Consider the following 14,379-nt stretch of genomic DNA (forward strand, 5'->3'; position numbering starts at 1 on the left):
TGGTGGATTCACGGAAGGCGTCAGTCACTACTAAATGCTTTTTTCAGCATGGTCATTACTAAATGCTTGTGCAAGGTTCCTGCACAAGGTTTATGCTAGTAGTGCTTGCAAGTCTTTTATGTTATTCTATCCACCACAAGTCTAGAACAGTGACAATCACACAGAAATAGGTGCTGAACCATCCTTCGGTACAATACATATTTCATTAGATTCAGATCGGATAAGTAACATGACAGACAACCAAATAACACTTCTAATTTAATTATGAAGACTAACCTGAAACTATTTTTTAGATGAGCTAAACTGAAAATATTGAGCGGACCTGAAACTAACCTGACAGGAAACAGATATGGGGTGGAGCTGATGGCATGGAGGTTGGGCCTGAACCTTCCTTGGAGGGAGAAGATGGCCTGACGAGCTCTCCTCACTCCGCCGCAGCCGGCGTCGTGCTTACGCGACTCTGCTCCATGAGCGCGGCATGGTGTGGCCGATGTAGGAGAGGAGACGGGATGGAGGGGGGGGGGAGCTGATGCTTCTTCGATCCGGTGCTCAACGGGAGAGGACAAAGGAGGACGGGGCTCCTCCTGCCGCGCCCATCCTCGACTCCGCCGCCCTCTCCCTCCACGGGAACGACGTGATCCGGGGCTTCGCCCGACAAGGGCCTCCCGTGCAGTGCTCTGTCCACCTTCAACCAGGAAAACAGCGGCGGCGGCCAACCCTATTTCGCGAAAGAGAGAGAGACGTGGGTCGGGAGAGGGGACAAATCCTCGCCGGCGTCGATCAGCGGCCGGCGCAGCACCGGATCGAGCGTCGCCGGGGTCGGTCGCCTCCTAGCGGCTGAGATCGGGAGGCGAGGGAGAGCCCGTGCTTTTTTGTGCTGGTGGACTGCAGGTTGAATATTGAAAACTACAGGGGGAGTTTTGGAAAACAACATGAACGAAATGTTTTTCTCACTTACTAATGGACTGCGGGTTAATTTCTCATAAACGAACGGACTTTTCTGCAAAATTCCTAAAGACGGATGACCACTTGCTCATTCATTGGTAGGGAAAGATTAGGTAAAGACTGATCTGACCCCTCCCTGTATTTTTCAGCAAGGAATACTACTTTGATGCGGGTCCGTTCAGAAGTCCAAATCAGCTCACTCAGGCTGTTCCATGAGCGGTGCACGAGATCCACGTGTTGTGAGTCTGGTGCTTGACAGATACAGTTGTTCTTTTTTTTTTGCGATGGTAAAAGAGTTTTATTCCTCATTCATAGGATTACAATCTAATGGCAACAGCCCCTCCACACATGGAGGGCCCTGCCCAAGCCACACAGCGGTAGTTCTCTCTGTGCGACTATACATAGCCAAACAATCTGCTACCCTATTTTGTTCTCGCTTAATTTTCAAAGGAATAAACTCTCTTTCACCCAACAGATGGCGAATCTCCGCAACTAGGTGGCCATATGCCGACCGGGATAGACTCTCTCCTAACAAAGCTGAAAGAGCCTGAGAGGAATCCGATTGAACGATGATAGGAAGATTGCAGTGCTGAATTGCCAATGCCATTCCTTGCATTATTGCACGTAGTTCCGCCTTGAGCGCATTGATGAAGTCATGTACCTAGGGTAGGGTCACAGACCTGTCTTAAGTACCCTTCCCAAGGACATCCTCAAAAGAAGCTGCCTTCCAGTCGACCAAGAGAGACTTCACTCGACGGACTCTAAGGACTCGACCATGAAGACTCACTCGACCACCAGGACATCAAGAGCCACTCTGCATCCAACGGTCTGTAATTAAGTAGTCTTTATGGCCATGATGACACTTTGTAAGGCATTACCAGTAACGCCAGGCCTTAATGTACTTTAAACCCTGCATAACTGAGGGCCGGAGGGGTCTGGCGGACACTATATAAGCCACCCCCTCCTTAGTGTAAAGGGTTTGCACCCCTGTAATCTATACACACATAATCCAGTCGACTGCCTCCGGGCTCCGAGACGTAGGGCTGTTACTTCCTCCGAGAAGGGCCTGAACTCGTACATCCCTTGTCTGTACAACTGCTCCATAGCTAGGATCTTGCCTCTCCATACCTACCCCCATTCTACTGTCAGACTTAGAACCACGACAGTTGGCGCCCACCGTGGGGCAGGTGTCTTAGCGATTTTTGGAGAAGTTGCAATTGTTCCGATTGCCTTCATCATGGTTTCTGGTGGAGTTTTGGTCGAGGGCCGCAAGATCCGTCTCGGCGCGCTCACCTTCATCGCCGACGACTCCGCTTGGCTCCAGGAGGCTCCACTCGACATCGACGCGCTCCCCGTCCGCGGTGCGACGCATTTTCGGGCGTGTGTCCGCGGCGTTCTGCTGCGACAACCGTCGACTCCGTATCGGTCGACTCCCCTGTCGTCCTCCCTCCCTGTCTCCCGCCAGCGCAAGTGCTCTGGTCGGTCGAGACTCCAGCGGTGGGTGAGGCACGCAGTGGCTCGCCAATCAGCCACCACCCAAGTCGTGGCAATCGAGCCCGACGAATCTCTCTATGGCCTGTTCGATCTGTCGACTGGCTCCGTAGAGACCGCATCCGAGTGCGAAAGTAGTGATCCGGCGGCGGAGGTCTTGATGGTCAATGGGCCTCATAGCCCACCTGGCTTCCCCCGCGACGATGGGATAGACGGTGGAGGCGACCCCGCTCAAGCCCACGAGGAATATCAACCCGAGCCACTTATTTCCCTGCAAAGAGAAGAACTTCGCCGCAGGAACGTGGATGCCCTGCATACTCCCATCGCAGGAGAAACTCCCGAGGCTCGTGCCTTGGAGGAAGCACGTTTGGCCAACTTGGCTGAACGCACTCGTCTGGAGAACCTCCAACGAGCACTCGACGAGCGCGCGCGGCAATGAGTACCCGACTCCAGTCGACGTCAACTCTTCCCGCAGCCGACTCGGGTATATCGAACCCCGATTCAGAATTTAGCAGATGCAGCCCGTATAGCAGAGTCAATTCAGCCCTCTCAGTCGAAGGCTGGCAGAGGCTTGATGCAGATTAGGGATTTGCTCCGGGCAGTGGGAGATCAGAATTCAGCTGTGTCACAGTCACGCAACAGGATTCACAGTCGATCCGTCACTGCGAATACAGTTCAGTCGACTCACAGCCCTAGATCGCCTCCGCGGCGTGAGGGACGCGAGGGTCGACGTGACCAATATGGTGAACGGTTCGATCGTGATGATAGGCGTCGAGTGCCCACTCCTCCCCCAAGAGGTGGGTCTTACGCTCATCGGCAGCAAGATGACAGGCGCCAGCTCAGTGTTGGGCGAAGAGCCCCGGTCGACCCCAGGGAACCAGGCTTTGACGCGCGATCCATCATCGTGCAAGGTCTGGTCGATCGGAACAGGGCTCATCGAGGTGGCCATGACAGAGATGCGCCCACTAGCAGTCGAGTCCATGTTTCAGGTCTAGAATGTTTCAGCAGGGCTATCAGAGCCGCGGTGATTCCCCCCAACTTCAGGTTGGCGACTGGAGTAAGTAAGTTCACCGGTGAGTCTAAGCCTGAAACTTGGCTTGAAGACTACCGAGTGGCGGTGCAGATTGGCGGCGGAAATGATGAAGTGGCTATGAAGCATGTACCACTCATGATGGAAGGTTTGGCCAGGGCATGGTTGAATCAGTTAGCTCCAAGCAGCATTTACACTTGGGAAGATCTTTCCTGAGTGTTCGTCAGGACATTTGAGGGAACCTGCAAGCGACCAGCTGGATTGACAGACCTGCAAGTCTGTGTGCAGAAGTCGAATGAAACCTTAAGAGATTACATTCAGAGATGGATTACTTTGCATCATACGGTGGAGAACGTGTCTGATCATTAGGCAGTCTGCGCCTTCAAGGATGGTGTTAAGAACAGAGAGTTAAATTTGAAGTTCGGTCGGACCGGAGATATGACCCTGAGTCGGATGATGGAAATTGCCACCAAGTACTCTAATGGTGAAGAGGAGGACCGACTCCGGAGTTGCAAGTACAAACCGAGACAGTCGGAGAAAGGAAACTCCAGTCGGAAGCAGAAGCGGAAGGTCGAGGCAGCGGCTCCTGGAGTGGCTCTGGCCGTGACTCAGGGCAAATTCAAAGGAAAGCCCAAAGGATCCTGGAACCCCAAGAAGGTAAAGGATATGGAAGGGAATGACGTGATGGATCTGCCGTGTCACATCCACACGAAGAAAGACGAGGAGGGTAATTTCATATACCCGAAGCATACCACTCGCTAGTGCCGGCTCTTGATCCAACAGTTCCAAGGTAAACAAACCAAAGAAAAGGAAAAGGAGTTGGACAAAGCTGAGGACAAGGAGGACAGTGATGGAGGATATCCTCATGTTAACTCCACTCTGATGATTTTTGCTGATGTGGAAAGCAAAAGCCGATTGAAGGTTATCAACCGTGAGGTGAATATGGTCGCCCCGGCGACACCCAGCTATCTGAGATGGTCCCAAACTCGCATTAAATTCGACCAGTCCGATCACCCGACTCATATAGCCACCCCTGGGAGGCAAGCTTTGGTGGTCGACCCGGTCGTCGAAGGCACTCGACTGACAAAGGTGCTAATGGATGGTGGTAGTGGACTGAACATATTGTATGCAGAGACGCTGAAAGGAATGGGCATTCCGATGTCCAGACTAAGCGCCAGCAACATGAGTTTTCATGGAGTTATACCTGGAAAGAATAGCTCTGGACGTGGTGTTCGGTGACTCGAAGCATTTCTGCAAAGAGAGGCTGACATTTGAAGTCGTGGATTCTCAGAGCGCTTACCACGCTATTTTGGGAAGACCAGCTTACGCATGGTTCATGGCTCGACTATGTTACGTGTACCTCAAACTGAAGATGCCCGGCACCAAGGGTGTGATCACTATCACTGGCAATCGGAAGAAGGTAGAAGAGTTGAGGGAGTCCTGGAATAGGGGGTGTCCGGACAGCCGGACTATCATCATCCGCCGGACTCCAAGACTATGAAGATGCAAGATTGAAGACTTCGCCCCGTGTCCGGATGGGACTTTCCTTGGCGTGGAAGGAAAGCTTGGCAATACGGATATGTAGATCTCCTACCATTGTAACCGACTCTGTGTAACCCTAGCCCTCTCCGGTGTCTATATAAACTGGAGGGCTTTAGTCCGTAGGACACAACATCCATTACAACAATCATACCATAGGCTAGCTTCTAGGGTTTAGCCTCCTTGATCTTGTGGTAGATCCACTCTTGTAATACACATCATCAATATTAATCAAGCAGGACGTAGGGTTTTACCTCCATCAAGAGGGCCCTAACCTGGGTAAAACATCGTGTCCCTCATCTCCTGTTACCATCTGCCTAGACGCATAGTTCGGGACCCCCTACCCGAGATCCGCAGGTTTTGACACCGACATTGGTGCTTTCATTGAGAGTTCCTCTGTGTCGTCACCAATAGGCTCGATGGCTTCTTCAATCAACAACAACGCCGTCCAGGGTGAGACTTTTCTCCCCAGACAGATCTTCATATTCGGCGGCTTCGCACTGTGGGCTAATTCACTTGGCCACCTGGAGCAGATTGAAAGCTACGCCCCTGGCCGTTAGGTCAGATTTGGAAGCCTAAACTTCACGGCGGACATCCGCGGAGACTTGATCTTCGATGGATCCGATCCGCAGCCGAGCGTGCCGCACTGTCGCGATGGGCACGATCTAGCTCTGCCGCCGGACAGCGCCTTGGAGGCCGCACATGAATCCGCTCCGACCTATAGTTCGGAGCCGATCGCGCAGATCGAGGACGAGTGGCTGGACACCGCCTCGGGAGCTGCAACATCCGTGGTGATGGAGCCGACCACTGACCTTGTCCCCTATAAAACTCGTGACTCCGAGGTGCCGGACTCCGAACCTCCTGCGCCCCTGCCAATCGAATCCGATTGGGCGCCGATCATGGAGTTCACCACTGCGGACATCTTTCAGCACTCACCCTTTGGTGACATCCTAAATTCGCTAAAGCATCTCTCACTATCCGGAGAGCCCTGGCCGAATTATGGCCAGGATGGTTGGGATGTGGACGACGAAGAAATTCAAATCCCACCCACCACCCACTTTGTAGCCACTGTCGACGATCTAACCGACATGCTAGACTATGACTCCGAAGACATCGACGGTATGGACGACGATGCCGGAGACGATCAAGAACCAGCGCTCACAGAGCACTGGAAGGCCACCCCAACCCATGACATATATATGGTGGACACCCCAAAAGGAAGCGATAACGAGGACCAACGGGGCGCGGCAAAGGATAATCCCGCCGATAAACAACCAAAACGGCGACGCAGACGCCGCCCTAAGTCCCGCCTCGACAACAACAGCGCTCCTAATGACCCAGCAATAGAGCAGGGCAATCCAGTGGACGACGAACATGCAGCCAAGCAACCGTCCGAATAGGACGAATCCGATAATCAATCCATGCCCGGCGAAACCAACAGTCCAGACGACCTCACGCCGGACACACCCCCGGAGAATAAGAGCCTTCGCAAAAGACTCGTCGCCACTGCAAGAAGTCTGAAGAAGGAAAAATGGAAGCTCAAAACAGCGGAAGACATACTCAGAATGAGGTGGAGCAAAGTGCTCAAAACCGCAGACAAATACGGCAATGGCCATCAATCAAAGAGCTACCCGAAGCGCAAGCTGCTGCCAGAATTTGACGAGGAAGCCGTAGAGCCCCCACAGTCAAAAAACAAAGAGGCCGCCTGGCCGGATAGGCGGCCAGATGATAGGCCAAAAACTACAAGTGGCGCCGCACACAAGCCGACTCATGATCCTGGGAAAACAGATGGCCCAGCCAGGTCCATTTACGGGCCAAAAAAGAGGGCCCCAGGAAGCAACACAACACGCCAAGTGTTCGAAGACAGTGGTACACCCAAATACAGGGGCGCCGCGCACCCACTATGTTTCACCAATGAGGTGCTAGATCATGAATTCCTAGCAGGGTTTAAACCCATAAACATAGAGGCTTACGACGGAACAACAGACCCTGGAGTCTGGATAGAGGACTATATACTACACATACACATGGCTAGAGGAGATGACCTCCACGCCATAAAATATCTACCCCTCAAGCTCAAAGGGCCAGCCCGGCATTGGCTCAAAAGCCTCCCAGAAAACACTATTAGAAGTTGGGAAGAGCTTGAGGACGCATTTAGAGCAAATTTTCAAGGGACTTCTGTCCGCCCTCCGGATGCAGACGATCTAAGTCATATAACTCAACAGCCTGGAGAGTCAGCGTGCAAATTCTGGAACAGCTTCCTTACTAAAAAGAACCTGATAGTCGATTGTCCGGACGCCGAAGCCTTAGCAGCTTTCAAACACAACGCCCCAGTCGAATGGTTCGCCAGACACCTCGGCCAAGAGAAGCCGAGGACAATGTCCGCGCTAACAAGCCTCATGACCCGCTTTTGCACGGGGGAATATAGCTGGCTAGCAAGATGCAGCACCAGCGACCCAAGTACATCCGAGATCAGAGATGGAAACGGAAAATCACAGCGCAGAAAAGATCCGCGCCGGAATAAAGAGAAAAGCCCAAAGAACACGGCGGTCAACGCCGGATTCAAGAGCTCGCGGCCAAACAACGAAACACTGCCTCTTAAAGACAACAGTGACGAGCTATCCAACTTAAACAAAATTTTGGATCAGATATGTCAAATCCATAGTACCTCCGGAAAGCCTGCAAACCACACCCATCGAGATTGTTGCGTTTTCAAACAGTCCGGCCGACTCAACGCCAAACACAAGGGGCTTGACGCACCAAGCAAGGACGACGACGAACCCCACCAGCAGGGCACCGGAAAACAAAAGACTTTCCCACAAGAAGTCAAAGCAGTAAACTCACTTCATGTGATAATACGGAAAAACAATGCGGCACCCGCTAAGATGGGTCTCGCACGGTCCACCCCAGCGGAACCTCGAGATTGGATGTCAAAACCAATCACTTTTGACCACCTGGATTATTCCAGAAGTGTTCCAAATGCAGGATGGACTGCTCTGATATTGGATCCTATAATCGACGGACTACAATTTACACAAGTCCCGATGGACGGAGGCAGCGATTTAAACCTGCTATATCCGAACACAATCCGCAAGTTGGGGATAGACCTTACTACAATTCGACATAGCCGCACTTCCTTTAAAGGAGTGACGCCAGGCCCTTACGCCAAGTGCACAGGCTCCTTATTACTAGCAGTTGTGTTCGGGTCACCGAACAACTTCCGACGCGAAAAACTAATCTTTCATATCGCCCCATTCACAAGTAGCTATCAAGCACTATTGGGACGTGAAGCATTTGTCCGCTTTAATGCCATACCACATTACGCGTCTCTTACACTTAAAATGCCCGGTCCACGCGGCATCATTTCATTAAGAGGGTCATTCAGAGACCCCGGACACGGCTAGACGAGTCCGTCATAAATAAGCTAGGGGCTCCCTAGCCGCACACCCCTTCATAAGGGGCTGCGCGTACAAGCAATAATGAATGAACAACGTGCATACCCGTCCAGGATAACGGCACAACAGAGACACAGGCGCAGACGTGCAGTAGGGACCCGTTGCTAGGATTCTTTTCAGATTAAGACCCTGTGTAAACCTTTTTTACTGTCTCTTGTTGCTATAATCCCCTGGTTTTTCATGATAACCAGAGAGGATACTGACGTTTTGGCATCGGCCGCGTCAGAGGACCTCGCCCGTACCTAGACACAAGGGGCTTAGGGCATTGTTTCGCCCGTTACTATAAAAGACCGACCACCTTAGGGAGTGTTCGGCGTCTGAGTTAGGCCTTATATGCATTAGCTCCGAATCATGTCTTTGGTCAAATGTTGGGTTTGCCCGGCTCCTGTGTTTTGCTGTCTTACGTTCCGTATCATCGGCTAACGCGGCACCAGGAGAACTACTGCGATTGTGCCCCAGTTCGGCTGGGCGAGCACCTCAGTAGAGAAAGCCGAAAACTGACTGTCATGATACAGCGAGAGACTGGTCAACCACTCGATCGACCACCGGAATGTTTAGAATTCCTCCGCTTTAACGAAGGACTGTTTCCCGGTCATGCACATACACGCCCCGAATTTGGAGAGCGCGGTGCCCCCAGGGGCTATATCGTAGCCCCGCCCTCGAACTCCAATGGCTAAGTGAAAGTGATAAAGCGTTATAGTCCGGTTGCCTTGTTTGCTACGCTACCACCTCCTTAACAGGACCGAGACGTCGGATTAAGTGTGAAAATGCGCTATTTTTGCGAACACCCCTGCACCTTGTGCGTGGGGGCTGAAGCCGACGACTGCCATCTTTCAGGTTATACACACGTATAATAAACGGCCGCACAGGAGATATTTCAATACTTGAACGCACAAGTACAAAAAGCGCCTATATCATAAACATTGTTTTACAAGATAAAACGTTCATTTGAACGTGACATTTTTCGAGCACTGCGACTCTATTACACGAGCACCACGCAGAACTTCCCCAAAATAGTGCTCGGCAGGTAACCGGTTCTCATCCGAACCCTGGGTCGCAACAGCCGTGGCATCCATTTCTGTCCAATGTGTCTTCACACGGGCAAGTGCCATCCGTGCACCCTCTATGCAGGCTGACCGCTTCATCGCCTTGATATGCGGCACCGCCCCAAGAAATTGTTGCAACAAGCCAAAATAGCTCTTCGGCTTGGGCCTATCTGGCCAGACATGCGTCACGATATCCGTCATGGCAAGCCCGGACAACCTATTCAGCTCAGCCCATTCGGCCAACCGATCGGTCAGCGGAAGTGAACGATCCGGACTATGGAATTGAGACCAAAACAGCTCTTCCGTCTTGTGATCCTTCTGGCTCCGGAAGTGCACAACGGCATCCGCCACACTTGCCGCTAAGTCCATATAAGGATCCTCCGGACCCCACAGCTGGCCAAGTTGAGCATACTTAGGATCCATAAACCTTCGGCGCAGCAGAAAGGGCTTGCCAGCCACAATGTCTCCGGCTTGGCGCAGCTCCTCCTTTATAGCCCGCATTGCAGATCGGCCGTCCTTGGCTTCGGCGGTGGCCTTCCCCAGGTCTTCTCGCTCTGATAGGCGCTCCTTTTCAAGAGCCTCAGTGCGGTCGGTAGCATCTTTCAACTTCACGGCCATTTCGGCCATCTCTTCCCTGCTTCGGCAGAGTGCAGCCCTTTCGGCTTCTAACTCCTCGGCCTCCCTCAAGGCCGCCGCATTACTCCTTCTGGCTTGCTCCTTGGCTTGAGCAAGTTCTTCCCGAAGGCTCTCCACAGCAGCAGCACCATCTGCGTCAAGCACAAATATTGTATATGGTGGGCTTTGGTGTCACGCCCAAGATGCGACCCTATCCTAAAGGAACTCGAAGGTCCCACCAAGGATAGAAGCGCATCTTGAAGACGCTTTTGCAAGGTGGATATCATTCCATCAACATTACATAATAGTGGGGATACATCCAATACATACAATGTCACAGGAATACAACAATACAACATACAAGAACAACATCCGACTATGGATGGATCATAAACAGAAACTCAAACAATATCCACCCTGCTAGCCCAGGCTGCCGACCTGGAACCTATCCCCTGATGGAAGAAGAAGCAGAAGAAGAACTCCAAACAAGCAAACATCGCTCTCGCGTCAAGATCATCGCACAACCTGTACCTGCAACTGTTGTTGTAGTAATCTGTGAGCCACGAGGACTCAGCAATCCCATTACCATGGGTATCAAGACTAGCAAAGCTTAATGGGAAAGGAAGGGGTAAAGTGGTGAGGTTGCAGCAGCGACTAAGCATATATGGTGGCTAACATACGCAAAAGAGAGCAAGAAGAGGAACAAGCGGAACGGTCGCCAACTAGCAATGATCAAGAGGTGATCCTGAACTCCTACTTACGTCAAGCATAACACAGAAACCGCGTTCACTTCCCGGACTCCACCGAGAAGAGACCATCACGGCTTCACACGCAGTTGATGCGTTTTAATTCGGATCTGGTGTCAAGTTATCTACAACCGGACATTAACAAATTCCCATCTGCCACATAACCGCGGGCACGGCTCTCGAAAGTTTATACCCTGCAGGGGTGTCCCAACTTAGCCCACGACAAGCTCTCGCGATCAACGAAGGAATAGACCTTCTCCCAGGAAGACCCGATCAGTCTCGGAATCCCGGTTTACAAGACATTTCGACAATGGTAAAACAAGACCAGCAAAGCCGCCCGAATGTGCCGACAAATCCTGATAGGAGCTGCACATATCTCGTTCTCAGGGCACACCGGATTGTCCAAACTTCCCGTAGGCGAGCCCAGAGTTGCCCCTGGTGGCCACCGGCGGCTGACGGTTTGGACCAACACTCACGACGAGCACTGGCCCGGGGGGGTAAAAATAAGATGACCCTCGAGAGTGCGACTCCCAAGGGAAAAAAAGGCTAGGTGAGGCAAATGGTAAAACCAAGGTTGGGCCTTGCTGGACAAGTTTTATTCAAAGCGAACTGTCAGGGGGTCCCATAAATCACCTGACCGCGTTAGGAACGCAAAATCCGGGAACATAACACCAGTATGACGGAAACTAGGGTGGCAAGAGTGGAACAAAACACCAGGCATAAGGCCGAGCCTTCCACCCTTTACCAAATATATAGATGCATTAATAATATAAGAGATATTGTGATATCCCAACATAACCCTGTCCACCATGGAGAAATCTTCAACTTCACCTGCAACTAGCAACGCTATAAGAGGGGCTGAGCAAAAGCGGTAACATAGCCAAACAACGGTTTGCATAGGGAAGGTGTCAAAGGTTAGAGGTTCATGGCAATATGGGATGGCTTGATAAACAGGTAATAGGTAGCGCAGCATAGCGATAGTACGAAGCAACTAGCATAGCAATGATAGTAGTGAGATCCAGGGTAGCGGTCATCTTGCCTGAAATCCCGCAAGGAAGAAGAACGAGTCCATGAAGAAGATGAAGCCACGAAGACGAACCACACGTAGATGAACGAATCCTCACGATCGCAACGAAACGGGAACTATCGAGAAGAAGCACACAACATAGGTAAACACACCACACATGAACAAGGCATGATGCACAACAAGCATGATGCATGACCAAGCTACATTAAGCTACTCATGGCAAGAGATGATGCAAATAAGAACAACACATCAAGGCAAGTTTAAATGAGGCCGGGAACAACATATAACAATTCCGGTAAGTCCTCATATGCATATTTCGAAATTGGTCCAGAACTGAATAAACCTTATGTTCAAGTTGTTAAACAGCAATTTAAGATGCATCACGAAGATCTACATGAAATTCTAGTCAAGTTACATATAAAGTTCATTAGATTCGGAGCTACGGCCTAGAAGATATGAGCAAAACAAGTTAAGCATGGCATTGATGCAAAATGCATACAAACATCAAGCAAACGCACCAAAACAAGGATGCAACATGATAATATGAAACTACATGCAAAAGCAAGCAAGTTTCATATAGAGCACACTCAAAACGGAGCAACGGTTCAACACATGCACACTATACAAGTCATAACAACAATCTGTCCAAAACAGCAACTAGGCATCTTACAAGCATCAAAACAACATGCTACAGCAACCCAACATAATAACAAAAGGCATGAGCATGATGTACAGGTAAAGCATAACAAAACATGAACACTGAGCTATCTCCAGAAACAACTAGAACATGCTCAAAATGACATGGAGATATTGCAAATAATAACAGTTTCAGACTTATCAGGAAATAACATCAGGTTGCAATGTTTAGAGCTATCAAACAACATGTTACAGGAACTTAACATGGCAAACAAAGGCATGGCATGAATCTACTGATTTCATAGATCAAAAAACCCTTACTAACCATGAGCCAAAAGGATCAGAAAATATGATGGCACCCATGTAAACATGGCAAGTTATATTACTGATTCAAACATGGCAGAAACAACAATAAGTAGGCATGTTGGTGAGCTTGAACCACTCACCACAGAGCAATACATGGCATGGCAAGGCAACCAACAGTAATAAGACATGTTTATGAAGCTATACATGGCAATAGCAAGTTCATAGGGTTCATGGATCACTAGGAAAACACATGGAAACAACTGAACTTAATGTAAACAGTCTGACAGCAACATTATCAAGCAACTTTGGAGCAAGATATGAACAATCTACAGCAAGCTATAAATGCAACCAAGGGCATAAATGGATAGAGCATAACATGTAGATCAAAACATGTTTATAGAGCATCTCCATATTATGCATGAAATGACTAGTAGAAGCATGTTAACATAGCAACAAAATATAACAGAATCTGCCTAGCAAAATAGTAACAGCAAGTACACTACTTAACAAGCTTGAATCACTCACCACAAGTCATTGCATGACAAGATAAGCATATCATCATCAAGAAGGCATGTTTATGTAACCAACCAAGGTAAGAACAAGTCCATAGCATACAAGGATCAACTACAGCAAGCTTGGCCAAATTGAATAACACGTAAACAATCTGCCAGGAAACATTTTGAAGCAAAAGTAGAGCACTCAAATGACATGCTAGACTACTCCATAATTGCAAACAAGGGCATTAATGGATAGCTCATAACCATATGTTCAAAACACCCTTACTGAAGTATCTCAAAATATGCATGGATCTCTCTGTAGCATCAAGTTTACAGGGCATCAAAATAACAGCAGAACAGGGACCAAAATCAGCAATATCACGAAGCCTAGTTTGCATGCTTGTGCTAGTCACCACATTGATCACAAAAATACATGGCATACACCCCTGGAAAGATGGCATGGCATAGATCAAAACACATGTAGACATCAACCTCATAGGATGCACACATCAATCATGGCAAAAATGACAAATGAGCAAGTTATAACAGTTTCAGCAGATTAACATCAACATGCACTCTTCCAACAGCATTTCGGGCATCAAGATGAGCTCAAATGAAAATGATGCAATGGAATTAAATGAAGTACTCGTCGAGACGAACAATTTGACATATTATACGCACGAAACAGAGCTACATATGCAAAGATTTGATGGCATGAACATGGCATGCTAATGTGAAAAACTGGGGACTTAATGGATTTTCGGGGTCAACCTCAAACGGATCCAGATCCAGATCGGGCCGGCGCGGATCCCGAGGTTCGCCTAAGATTCTGCCGGAGTTGGGGAGGAAGGCGGAGGAGGCCGGAGGGCCGGGGACGGCGGCGCGGGGCTGGAGCGGCGCCGGTCCGGGCGGCGGCGCAGGGCGCCGGCGCGGCGGCGCGGCCAGGCGAGGAACGGGGCGGCAGGGGTGCTGCGGCGGCTTCGGCCGGTCGGGACAGTCGGCGGCGGGAGGCGCGGATGGCCGGGGGGGCGAGCGGCCAGCGGCGC

Source organism: Triticum dicoccoides, chromosome 2B, assembly GCF_002162155.2.
Source record: "Triticum dicoccoides isolate Atlit2015 ecotype Zavitan chromosome 2B, WEW_v2.0, whole genome shotgun sequence".
Lineage (NCBI taxonomy): Eukaryota > Viridiplantae > Streptophyta > Magnoliopsida > Poales > Poaceae > Triticum > Triticum dicoccoides.